Here is an 11,564-nt window from a genome sequence, read left to right on the forward strand (position 1 = left end):
GTTTATTTTTTTATTTTTTCATATTTTCATTTCATTTTTAACCGTTTTTCTTATATTTCAGTGATGGGAACATCAGATCGCTTGATGTTCCCAATTTTCTGAGGGGAACATCAGACCATTTGGGAAGGCATCGGACGAGGGAGTGGGGAATAATGGGGAGGACGAGGGGACAAGGGAGGGGGTAATGGTGGGGAGGACTGGGAAGGTTGCTGGGGCCGGGTACTGCTAGTGTGAGTGTATATATATATATATATATATATATATATATATATATATATATATATATATATATATATATATATATTAGTATATTTTGGTAGCAGTCTTTCCTGTAGACATATATTATTAAATATGACCGAAAAAGTAAGATTAATAATTCTAACACGAATTTTCTCAATCTTTCGTACATTTCTTTTCACTGTTGGAGGTAAATCAAAAATCAATTCTCCAAAATTCATTTTTATTTCTAGTCTGACGCGACACGAGCGCGTTTCGTAAAACTTATTACATTTTCAAAGACTTTAGTTTACAAATACACAACTGAATAGAACTTACGCATCTCCGATTTTATATCTACATTTGAGAGAGGTGGATGGGGTGAGGTGGCATTAATAGGGTATTAATTTCATCAACACAAGACAGAACAAGAGGTGGTATTAATAGGGTATTAATTTCATCAACACAAGACAGAACACGAAACAATGGGTATTGAATAGAAGTGATTGTAGAAAGCCTATTGGTCCATATTTCTTGATGCTTCTATATTGGAGCGGAGTCTTGAGGTGGGTAGAATATAGTTGTGCATTAATTGGCTGTTGATTGCTGGTGTTGACTTCTTGATGTGTAGTGCCTTGCAGATGTCAAGCCGCCTGTTATCGCTGTATCTATCGATGATTTCTGTGTTGTTTACTAGGATTTCTCTGGCGATGGTTTGGTTGTGGGAAGAGGTTATATGTTCCTTAATGGAGCCCTGTTGCTTATGCATCGTTAAACGCCTAGAAAGAGATGTTGTTGTCTTGCCTATATACTGGGTTTTTTGGAGCTTACAGTCCCCAAGAGGGCATTTGAAGGCATAGACGACGTTAGTCTCTTTTAAAGCGTTCTGTTTTGTGTCTGGAGAGTTTCTCATGAGTAGGCTGGCTGTTTTTCTGGTTTTATAGTAAATCGTCAGTTGTATCCTCTGAATCAGTTGTATCAGAGGATACAACTTGGGGACTGTAAGCTCCAAAAAACCCAGTATATAGGCAAGACAACAACATCTCTTTCTAGGCGTTTAACGATGCATAAGCAACAGGGCTCCATTAAGGAACATATAATCTCTTCCCACAACCAAGCCATCGCCAGAGAAATCCTAGTAAACAACACAGAAATCATCGATAGATACAGCGATAGCAGGCGGCTTGACGTTTGCGAGGCACTACACATCAAGAAGTCAACACCAGCAATCAACAGCCAATTAATGCACAACTATATTCTACCCACCTCAAGACTCCGCTCCAATATAGAAGCATCAAGAAATATGGACCAATAGGCTTTCTACAATCACTTCTATTCAATACCCATTGTTTCGTGTTCTGTCTTGTGTTGATGAAATTAATACCCTATTAATACCACCTCTTGTTCTGTCTTGTGTTGATGAAATTAATACCCTATTAATGCCACCTCACCCCATCCACCTCTCTCAAATGTAGATATAAAATCGGAGATGCGTAAGTTCTATTCAGTTGTGTATTTGTAAACTAAAGTCTTTGAAAATGTAATAAGTTTTACGAAACGTGCTCGTGTCGCGTCAGACTAGAAATAAAAATGAATTTTGGAGAAGTGATTTTTGATTTACCTCCAACAGTGAAAAGAAATGTACGAAAGATTGAGAAAATTCGTGTTAGAATTATTAATCTTACTTTTTCGGTCACATATATATATATATATATATATATATATATATATATATATATATATATATATATATATATATGTATATATATATATATGTATATATATATATATATATATATATATATATATATATATATATATATATATATATATATATATATATATATATATATACATATATGCAAACAAGCCTGAACGGTCTCCAGGCATATATGCAACTGAAAACTCACACCCCAGAAGTGACTCGAACTCATACTGCCAGGAGCACTCTGTATCTGGCGTACAGGACACCTTAATCACTCGGCAAACACGACCGGACAAAAGAGGATGGTAGCCGAGGCTAAGTCCCATCCCGGCGGGGGATGCAACAACGATCACAAAAACACTGATCCAAGTATGCGGTAAAGCCACATGTGAAAAATAGAGAATGCTAAACGCGTTTTCGGCTCACTTCGCCTTCATCAGAGCAAAATGACCAATAACATAATACTTGGACGAGTATAGTCTGAGGGCGGGATGGTGGGGTCGGCCGCAGCTTGGACGAGTATAGTCTGAGGACGGGGTGGTGGGGTCGGCCGCAGCTTGGACGAGTATAGTCTGAGGACGGGTTGGTGGGGTCGGCCGCAGCTTGGACGAGTATAGTCTGAGGGCGGGATGGTGGGGTCGGCCGCAGCTTGGACGAGTATAGTCTGAGGACGGGGTGGTGGGGTCGGCCGCAGCTTGGACGAGTATAGTCTGAGGACGGGTTGGTGGGGTCGGCCGCAGCTTGGACGAGTATAGTCTGAGGACGGGGTGGTGGGGTCGGCCGCAGCTTGGACGAGTATAGTCTGAGGACGGGTTGGTGGGGTCGGCCGCAGCTTGGACGAGTATAGTCTGAGGACGGGTTGGTGGGGTCGGCCGCAGCTTGGACGAGTATAGTCTGAGGACGGGGTGGTGGGGTCGGCCGCAGCTTGGACGAGTATAGTCTGAGGGCGGGATGGTGGGGTCGGCCGCAGCTTGGACGAGTATAGTCTGAGGGCGGGATGGTGGGGTCAGCCGCAGCTTGGACGAGTATAGTCTGAGGACGGGGTGGTGGGGTCGGCCGCAGCTTGGACGAGTATAGTCTGAGGACGGGTTGGTGGGGTCGGCCGCAGCTTGGACGAGTATAGTCTGAGGACGGGGTGGTGGGGTCGGCCGCAGCTTGGACGAGTATAGTCTGAGGACGGGGTGGTGGGGTCGGCCGCAGCTTGGACGAGTATAGTCTGAGGACGGGATGGTGGGGTCGGCCGCAGCTTGGACGAGTATAGTCTGAGGACGGGGTGGTGGGGTCGGCCGCAGCTTGGACGAGTATAGTCTGAGGACGGGGTGGTGGGGTCGGCCGCAGCTTGGACGAGCATGGTCTGAGGACGGGGTGGTGGGGTCGGCCGCAGCTTGGACGAGTATAGCCTGAGGACGGGGTGGTGGGGTCGGCCGCAGCTTGGACGAGTATAGCCTGAGGAAGGTTGTTGTGAAACATGTAATTATTAACAATGATGGTCGTGAGAGGTAGCTGGCGTTGCTCGTATATAAGGCTACGCATTAACCACCAGCTTATCCTCACAAACACTGGCCAAATGCTCGACATACCTGCTAATTATTAAGTAAATACACAAAAGCTGTATTTTCTGAGTTGGAGAGATGCCCGTCTCAGCAGAATGAGGTTCACCTCATAATTCCTCCAGCGACGTCAGTCAAATATTGACAACTAACAAAGCTGGTGGGCTTATCCTGCCTAATATAGAGAGTGGTGCCCTTGAGGGCTGTGGGGCGGCGGTCAACAGTGTCCACACCCGGTGTCGTCCATCTTGACTTGTCCCTCCCTGAATGGTAATGAAGGGTAAACTCTTATGGTTCTGTGGGTCAGAGCTTCACTCTACAGTTTGTGTGTAAACCTCGCCCAAGGTGCCTTCAGACTGAGTGTACTCACCTAGATGTGCTTGTAGGGGTCCAGTCTGGGCTATTATGCTCCGCCTCTCCACCATCATTAGTCAAATACAATTACTTTTTCACTCGCTTTTCTTATTTTTACAATTTAAATGGACGTTAGAAAGGAGGAGGGAGAGGGGGGATATGATACAGACGTGTAAATTACTTAGAGAGATTGACAGGGGGGCGGGACGGAATTATCAGAGGAAAGTGCCAAGCCATTACGATTATATATCACTTGCAAGGCGTCAGGATAAGGATGTGAGATGTGACGGGGGGAAGGAATGGTGCCCAACCACTTGGTTGACAGGGTGGAAACAGAGGAATTGTTTACAATCAAATCAACAGAACAAGGGAGCACGAATGGAGCTTGACACTCAGATGTGTCATAGAGATGTTATAAAGTTTTCCTTTAGCGTAAGGGTTGTGAATAAATGGAATGACTTTGCAGGTTGTAGAGGCTAACTCCATTTATAACTTTAAAATCAGGTATGATAGGGACAAAGGTCAGGAGTCATTGTATTAGACAACCAACGGCTAAAAAAAGCGGGGTCTAAAAGCTAGAGCTCGATCCTGCAGGCATAAATAGGTGAGTATACATAGGTGAGCACACAGAGAGATACACACACACCCTCACATCCCTCACGTGCCTGGAAAACAGAAGAGTGAGGGGAGACATGATAACCACGTACAAAATTCTCAGATGAATTGACAGGGTGGACAAAGACAAACTTTTCAGCACGGGTGGAACACGAACAAGGGGACACAGGTGGAAACTTAGTACCCAAATGAACAACAGAGACACTATAAAGATTTTTTTTCAGTGACAGAGTAGTTAGCAAATGGAATGCATTAGGCAGTGATGTGGTGGAGGCTGACTCCTTACACAGTTTCAAGTGTAGATATGATAGAGCCCAGTAGGCTCAGGAACCTGTACACCAGTTGATTGACGGTTGAGAGGCGGGACCAAAGAGCAGAGCTCAACCCCCGCAAGCACAACTAGGTGAATATACACACCGTCGCATCTGATCTCCCGGTGAGTCAGAGTTTACAGACAAACGAAATAACAAAATACTGCCATTTTCACCGTGTTATTTCCACGAGGAAAAAAAGGCACTCGTTTCATGCATTTGAAAGAGAAAGTTCTAAATCCGTAAACCAGTTTCACGGAAAACGTTGCATTTGGCAGAGTGAGGGCGTGAGGTTATAACTGTGTCCCTGAGTCCCGGTCCCAAGCCACCACCCGGTCCCAAGCCCCCACCCGGTCCCAAGCCACCACCCGGTCCCAAGCCCCCACCCGGTCCCAAGCCACCACCCGGTCCCAAGCCACTACCCGGTCCCAAGCCCCCACCCGGTCCCAAGCCACTACCCGGTCCCAAGCCACCACCCGGTCCCAAGCCGGGTGGTGTCTTGGGACCTGAAGAACAAGTCGACGCGTGCCCCCAGGTGTGAGGAAGACATAGGAGGCCAGGTGTGAGGAAGACACAGGAGGCCAGGTGTGAGGAAGACACAGGAGGCCAGGTGTGAGGAAGACATAGGAGGCCAGGTGTGAGGAAGACATAGGAGGCCAGGTGTGAGGAAGACACAGGAGGCCAGGTGTGAGGAAGACACAGGAGGCCAGGTGTGAGGAAGACACAGGAGGCCAGGTGTGAGGAAGACACAGGAGGCCAGGTGTGAGGAAGACACAGGAGGCCAGGTGTGAGGAAGACACAGGAGGCCAGGTGTGAGGAAGACACAGGAGGCCAGGTGTGAGGAAGACACAGGAGGCCAGGTGTGAGGAAGACACAGGAGGCCAGGTGTGAGGAAGACACAGGAGGCCAGGTGTGAGGAAGACACAGGAGGCCAGGTGTGAGGAAGACACAGGAGGCCAGGTGTGAGGAAGACACAGGAGGCCAGGTGTGAGGAAGACACAGGAGGCCAGGTGTGAGGAAGACACAGGAGGCCAGGTGTGAGGAAGACACAGGAGGCCAGGTGTGAGGAAGACACAGGAGGCCAGGTGTGAGGAAGACACAGGAGGCCAGGTGTGAGGAAGACACAGGAGGCCAGGTGTGAGGAAGACACAGGAGGCCAGGTGTGAGGAAGACACAGGAGGCCAGATGTGAGGAAGACACAGGAGGCCAGGTGTGAGGAAGACACAGGAGACCAGGTGTGAGGAAGACACAGGAGGCCAGGTGTGAGGAAGACACAGGAGGCCAGGTGTGAGGAAGACACAGGAGGCCAGGTGTGAGGAAGACACAGGAAGCCAGGTGTGAGGAAGACACAGGAGGCCAGGTGTGAGGAAGACACAGGAGGCCAGGTGTGAGGAAGACACAGGAGGCCAGGTGTGAGGAAGACACAGGAGGCCAGGTGTGAGGAAGACACAGCAGGCCAGGTGTGAGGAAGACACAGGAGGCCAGGTGTGAGGAAGACACAGGAGGCCAGGTGTGTGGAAGACACAGGAGGCCAGGTGTGAGGAAGACACAGGAGGCCAGGTGTGTGGAAGACACAGGAGGCCAGGTGTGAGGAAGACACAGGAGGCCAGGTGTGAGGAAGACACAGGAGGCCAGGTGTGAGGAAGACACAGGAGGCCAGGTGTGAGGAAGACACAGGAGGCCAGGTGTGAGGAAGACACAGGAGGCCAGGTGTGAGGAAGACACAGGAGGCCAGGTGTGAGGAAGACACAGGAGGCCAGGTGTGTGGAAGACACAGGAGGCCAGGTGTGTGGAAGACACAGGAGGCCAGGTGTGAGGAAGACACAGGAGGCCAGGTGTGAGGAAGACACAGGAGGCCAGGTGTGAGGAAGACACAGGAGGCCAGGTGTGTGGAAGACACAGGAGGCCAGGTGTGAGGAAGACACAGGAGGCCAGGTGTGAGGAAGACACAGGAGGCCAGGTGTGAGGAAGACACAGGAGGCCAGGTGTGAGGAAGACACAGGAGGCCAGGTGTGAGGAAGACACAGGAGGCCAGGTGTGAGGAAGACACAGGAGGCCAGGTGTGAGGAAGACACAGGAGGCCAGGTGTGAGGAAGACACAGGAGGCCAGGTGTGAGGAAGACACAGGAGGCCAGGTGTGTGGAAGACACAGGAGGCCAGGTGTGAGGAAGACACAGGAGGCCAGGTGTGAGGAAGACACAGGAGGCCAGGTGTGAGGAAGACACAGGAGGCCAGGTGTGAGGAAGACACAGGAGGCCAGGTGTGAGGAAGACACAGGAGGCCAGGTGTGAGGAAGACACAGGAGGCCAGGTGTGAGGAAGACACAGGAGGCCAGGTGTGAGGAAGACACAGGAGGCCAGGTGTGAGGAAGACACAGGAGGCCAGGTGTGAGGAAGACACAGGAGGCCAGGTGTGAGGAAGACACAGGAGGCCAGGTGTGAGGAAGACACAGGAGGCCAGGTGTGAGGAAGACACAGGAGGCCAGGTGTGAGGAAGACACAGGAGGCCAGGTGTGAGGAAGACACAGGAGGCCAGGTGTGAGGAAGACACAGGAGGCCAGGTGTGAGGAAGACACAGGAGGCCAGGTGTGAGGAAGACACAGGAGGCCAGGTGTGAGGAAGACACAGGAGGCCAGGTGTGAGGAAGACACAGGAGGCCAGGTGTGAGGAAGACACAGGAGGCCAGGTGTGAGGAAGACACAGGAGGCCAGGTGTGAGGAAGACACAGGAGGCCAGGTGTGAGGAAGACACAGGAGGCCAGGTGTGAGGAAGACACAGGAGGCCAGGTGTGAGGAAGACACAGGAGGCCAGGTGTGAGGAAGACACAGGAGGCCAGGTGTGAGGAAGACACAGGAGGCCAGGTGTGAGGAAGACACAGGAGGCCAGGTGTGAGGAAGACACAGGAGGCCAGGTGTGAGGAAGACACAGGAGGCCAGGTGTGAGGAAGACACAGGAGGCCAGGTGTGAGGAAGACACAGGAGGCCAGGTGTGAGGAAGACACAGGAGGCCAGGTGTGAGGAAGACACAGGTGACAAAGGCTCACCAACAGGACAATATAGACGGGTGTAAGAAGATCAATACACTAATAACGCAGGTTACAACCCGGTCCTCCGTGGCATCCCGCCACGGCATGACCGCTTTTATTCCAGATTCTAAATTGAATTCCGATGATCCTATTTAAAGTTTTGTGCTCTCGGCAACTTAGTAATTGAACTTGTCGAGCGAGGTGATATAAGTTTGCCGTGGGCGTTCATGGGGATAATTCGTTTACCACCGTCTTCACCGCTTGCTGCTTCCTTAACAACCATTTCTCTCCTCCACCTTCTCTCTGTCTCATGACCTTTGTTATGGAGACCTTGGGCCAGATTCACGAAGCAGTTACGCAAGCACTTACGAACCTGTACATCTTTTCTTAATCTTTGGCGGCTTTGTTTACAATTATTAAACAGTTAATGAGCTCCGAAGCACCAGGAGGCTGTTTATAACAATAACAACAGTTGATTGGCAAGTTTTCATGCTTGTAAACTGTTTAATAAATGTAACCAAAGCCGTCAAAGATTGAGGAAAGATGTACACGTTCGTAAGTGCTTGCGTAACTGCTTCGTGAATCTGGCCCCTGGTGTTTCCACCTCACTTGTAACCTTCGTCTTCCTGGCTATGTTGTTCTCTCCGGCACACTGTGTTGTTTACACTTCTCGTGATGTGCCCCGGCACAGTGTGTTGTTTACACTTCTCGTGATGTGCCCCGGCACAGTGTGTTGTTTACACTTCTCGTGATGTGCTCCGGCACAGTGTGTTGTTTACACTTCTCGTGATGTGCTCCGGCACAGTGTGTTGTTTACTCTTCTCATGATGTGCCCTGGCACAGTGTGTTGTTTACACTTCTCATGATGTGCTTATTAATACAAAAGTGGTTCAATAATCCTGGAGCGCTTAAGCAGCCTCGTGGTGAAAAGATACACGAGCGCTGCCGGATATTGAAGACGTTGTCAAGAGTTGCCGCTGCTCATCACAGTTCTTAACCCCAAACTTAACCATTGATCGTGTCAATACGTCCCCGAACATTATCCTGCTGGTTACTTCAGTCCACCACACGTCAAGTGGACAACCCGTGACCCCACACAGGTAATGTAAGGTAAGTATCAGGTGAAGGCGTTGAGTCAGCATGAGTATATACAACACTGAAGGAATATGAGGACAGGAACTGTGGTTTGAGAGTAGTGGGAAGGAACCATAGCCAACCTTGAGGGAGCCGGTCGGCCGAGCGGACAGCACGCTGGACTTGTGATCCTGTGGTCCTGGGTTCGATCCCAGGCGCCGGCGAGAAACAATGGGCAGAGTTTCTTTCACCCTATGTCCCATTTTACCTTGCAGTAAATAGGTACCTGGGTGTTAGTCAGATGTCACGGGCTGCTTCCTGGGGGTGGAGGCCTGGTCGAGGACCGGGCCGCGGGGACACTAAAAAGCCCCGAAATCATCTCAAGATAACCTAACCTGTTCTATAGTCCAGCATGGAGCGTTGGCCCTGCAAGAAGACAGGTCCTCGCTCTACCGGCGTGGCTCTTAATGTCATTGTTTGACTTGTGTGAAATCAATGGACCTTTATTTGTTATAGTGGTCTGAGGAATGAATGAATTATTAGGGGAAAGCGCCAAGCCATTACGACTATATAGCACTTGGAAGGGGATCAGGATAAGAATTTGGGATGGGACGGTGGGAAGGAATGGCGCCCAACCACTTGGACGGTCGAGGATTGAACGCCGACCTGAATGAAGCGAGACCGTCGTTCTACCGTACAGCCCACAACCCGCTCTCAAGCTTTCTTTAAGACAATATTGACTTATTAAATACGTGCATATGTGACATGCTAATTTATTGTGAATATTTTAGTTTACCTTGAAAAGCTTCATAGAAAACACCGACCTTACCTAAACTTCTTAGTATGTTAAGATAAGCATCTTATTGCTTCGTAATTACAATTATTACTTAACCTATTATAGGTATAGGTTAAGTAATAATTGTAATTACGAAGCAATAAGATGTTTATCTTAACATACTAAGAAGGTTAGGTAAGGTCGGTGTTTTCTATGAAGCTTTTCAAGGTAAACTAAAATATTCACAATAAATTAGTATGTCACATATGCACGTATTTAATAAGTCAGTATTGACTAGAGCGAAGTGCGAGAACGGGTTGCTGCCCAAGTGGCTGGTTAGGTTAGGTTAGGTTAGCCCACACAGAGTGGAAGTACGGTGTGGGCCTGACGGCGTGTTAAAAGTATAAATATGTATAACAAGCTAAAGTTGTATACCGGAACATCTGATATAATCCGGTTTGCAAAATATCTGTTAAAACATTTTCTGTCAACAATGCGACTTATTATGCAAAGAGTTTAAGCAGATTAGTTGAGTTTAAATTGTTTTTTATAAGCCGGATTTAAATTGAGACTTTAAAAAAGAATTGAATACACTTTCATTTAATACTCGCTGTTAAATATTTTATAATATAGTGTTCTTTCACGGGCTGGGGCTCCAGTAAGGGTAAGTTGCCACTGTACAGCTCGGACTGACGGCCCAACCTGTTCTGCAGTCTTGAGTCACTGCTGCAGACGGGACGAGATAGGATGGTATGTCTCAGTCAGTTGGTGTTCTTAAGAATGAGATTGTTTACCTTAACATTTATGCCCAACCACTTGGTGTAGACGGTAGAGCGATGGTCTCATTCCTCCCCCTGTCCCATCCCAAATCCTAATCCTGACTCCTTCTCAGTGCTTTATAGTCGTAATGTCTTGACGCTTTCTCCCGATAGTTTCCATCCCTTCTCCTAACATTTGTGAAAGCAAGATACGAAGAAGAGTGGCGTCTGCCATTAAGAACATACCATCCACTCGCGTAACTACCGCGTCCTCCCCTATGTACGCCATGGCCGCTCATCAGCCAGTATATAGAGCAGACTTGCTCATTCCTGGCGCGATAAAGGGTAGGGAAGGTGAGGCGTTTTGACTCTTTTGAAAATGACTTGTGTATGTGGTACTTGTGTGACGCACTTACAGACTTGCAATTCGAGTAGAGATCGTCAGCGAAGCATTGTTCGAGAAATGTTCGAACGTAGTTAGTTGTGTAAGGCCTACGGGCTCACCATAGCCCGTGCTACTTGGAATTTTACATTCCAGGTAGCGAATCTTTAACAACAACAACAACAGTCAGTTGTGAGTCATATATTAGCCATTTGTTATTCATAAACATGGAGTTTGGCGGCGGATTAACGAGCATTTGTACAACATAATACAGCCAGGTGCTTGGAACAGACGTCAAGCACAAGGTACCAATAGGAGAGAAACCCTTCAACAAACAGGAAGAGAGAAATATAATTTGAATTGATATCACACAGAATCTGTACACCAAAGATAACACCAAACAAATACCACGAGCTGCATATTCTAGGTTGTTTAAGACAAGAAATATCTTGAAAAAATCTGATTGTGAAATCATCAGAGATCTTGTTTGCTACATATGTCAGACCAATTCTGAAAGATGCAGCATCAGCATTTAATCCATATCTCGTTAAACCACAGCGAAGTTGGAAAAAAATTTGGAAAAAAGGCCAGAGGTATGCAAACAGACTAGTACCGGAGCTAAGAGATATAAGTTACGAGGAAAGATTAGATGAATTAAATCTAAAGTTACTGGAAGACTTAAAAATCAGTGAAGACATGTTTACCACTTACATAATTCTCATGAATAGGCCAGGTAGATAAGGCCAGACTGTTCAGTATGTGTGGTACAAAAACAAGGAGACACGCGTGGAAACAAAATA

This window comes from Procambarus clarkii, chromosome 62, assembly GCF_040958095.1.
Source record: "Procambarus clarkii isolate CNS0578487 chromosome 62, FALCON_Pclarkii_2.0, whole genome shotgun sequence".
NCBI lineage: Eukaryota > Metazoa > Arthropoda > Malacostraca > Decapoda > Cambaridae > Procambarus > Procambarus clarkii.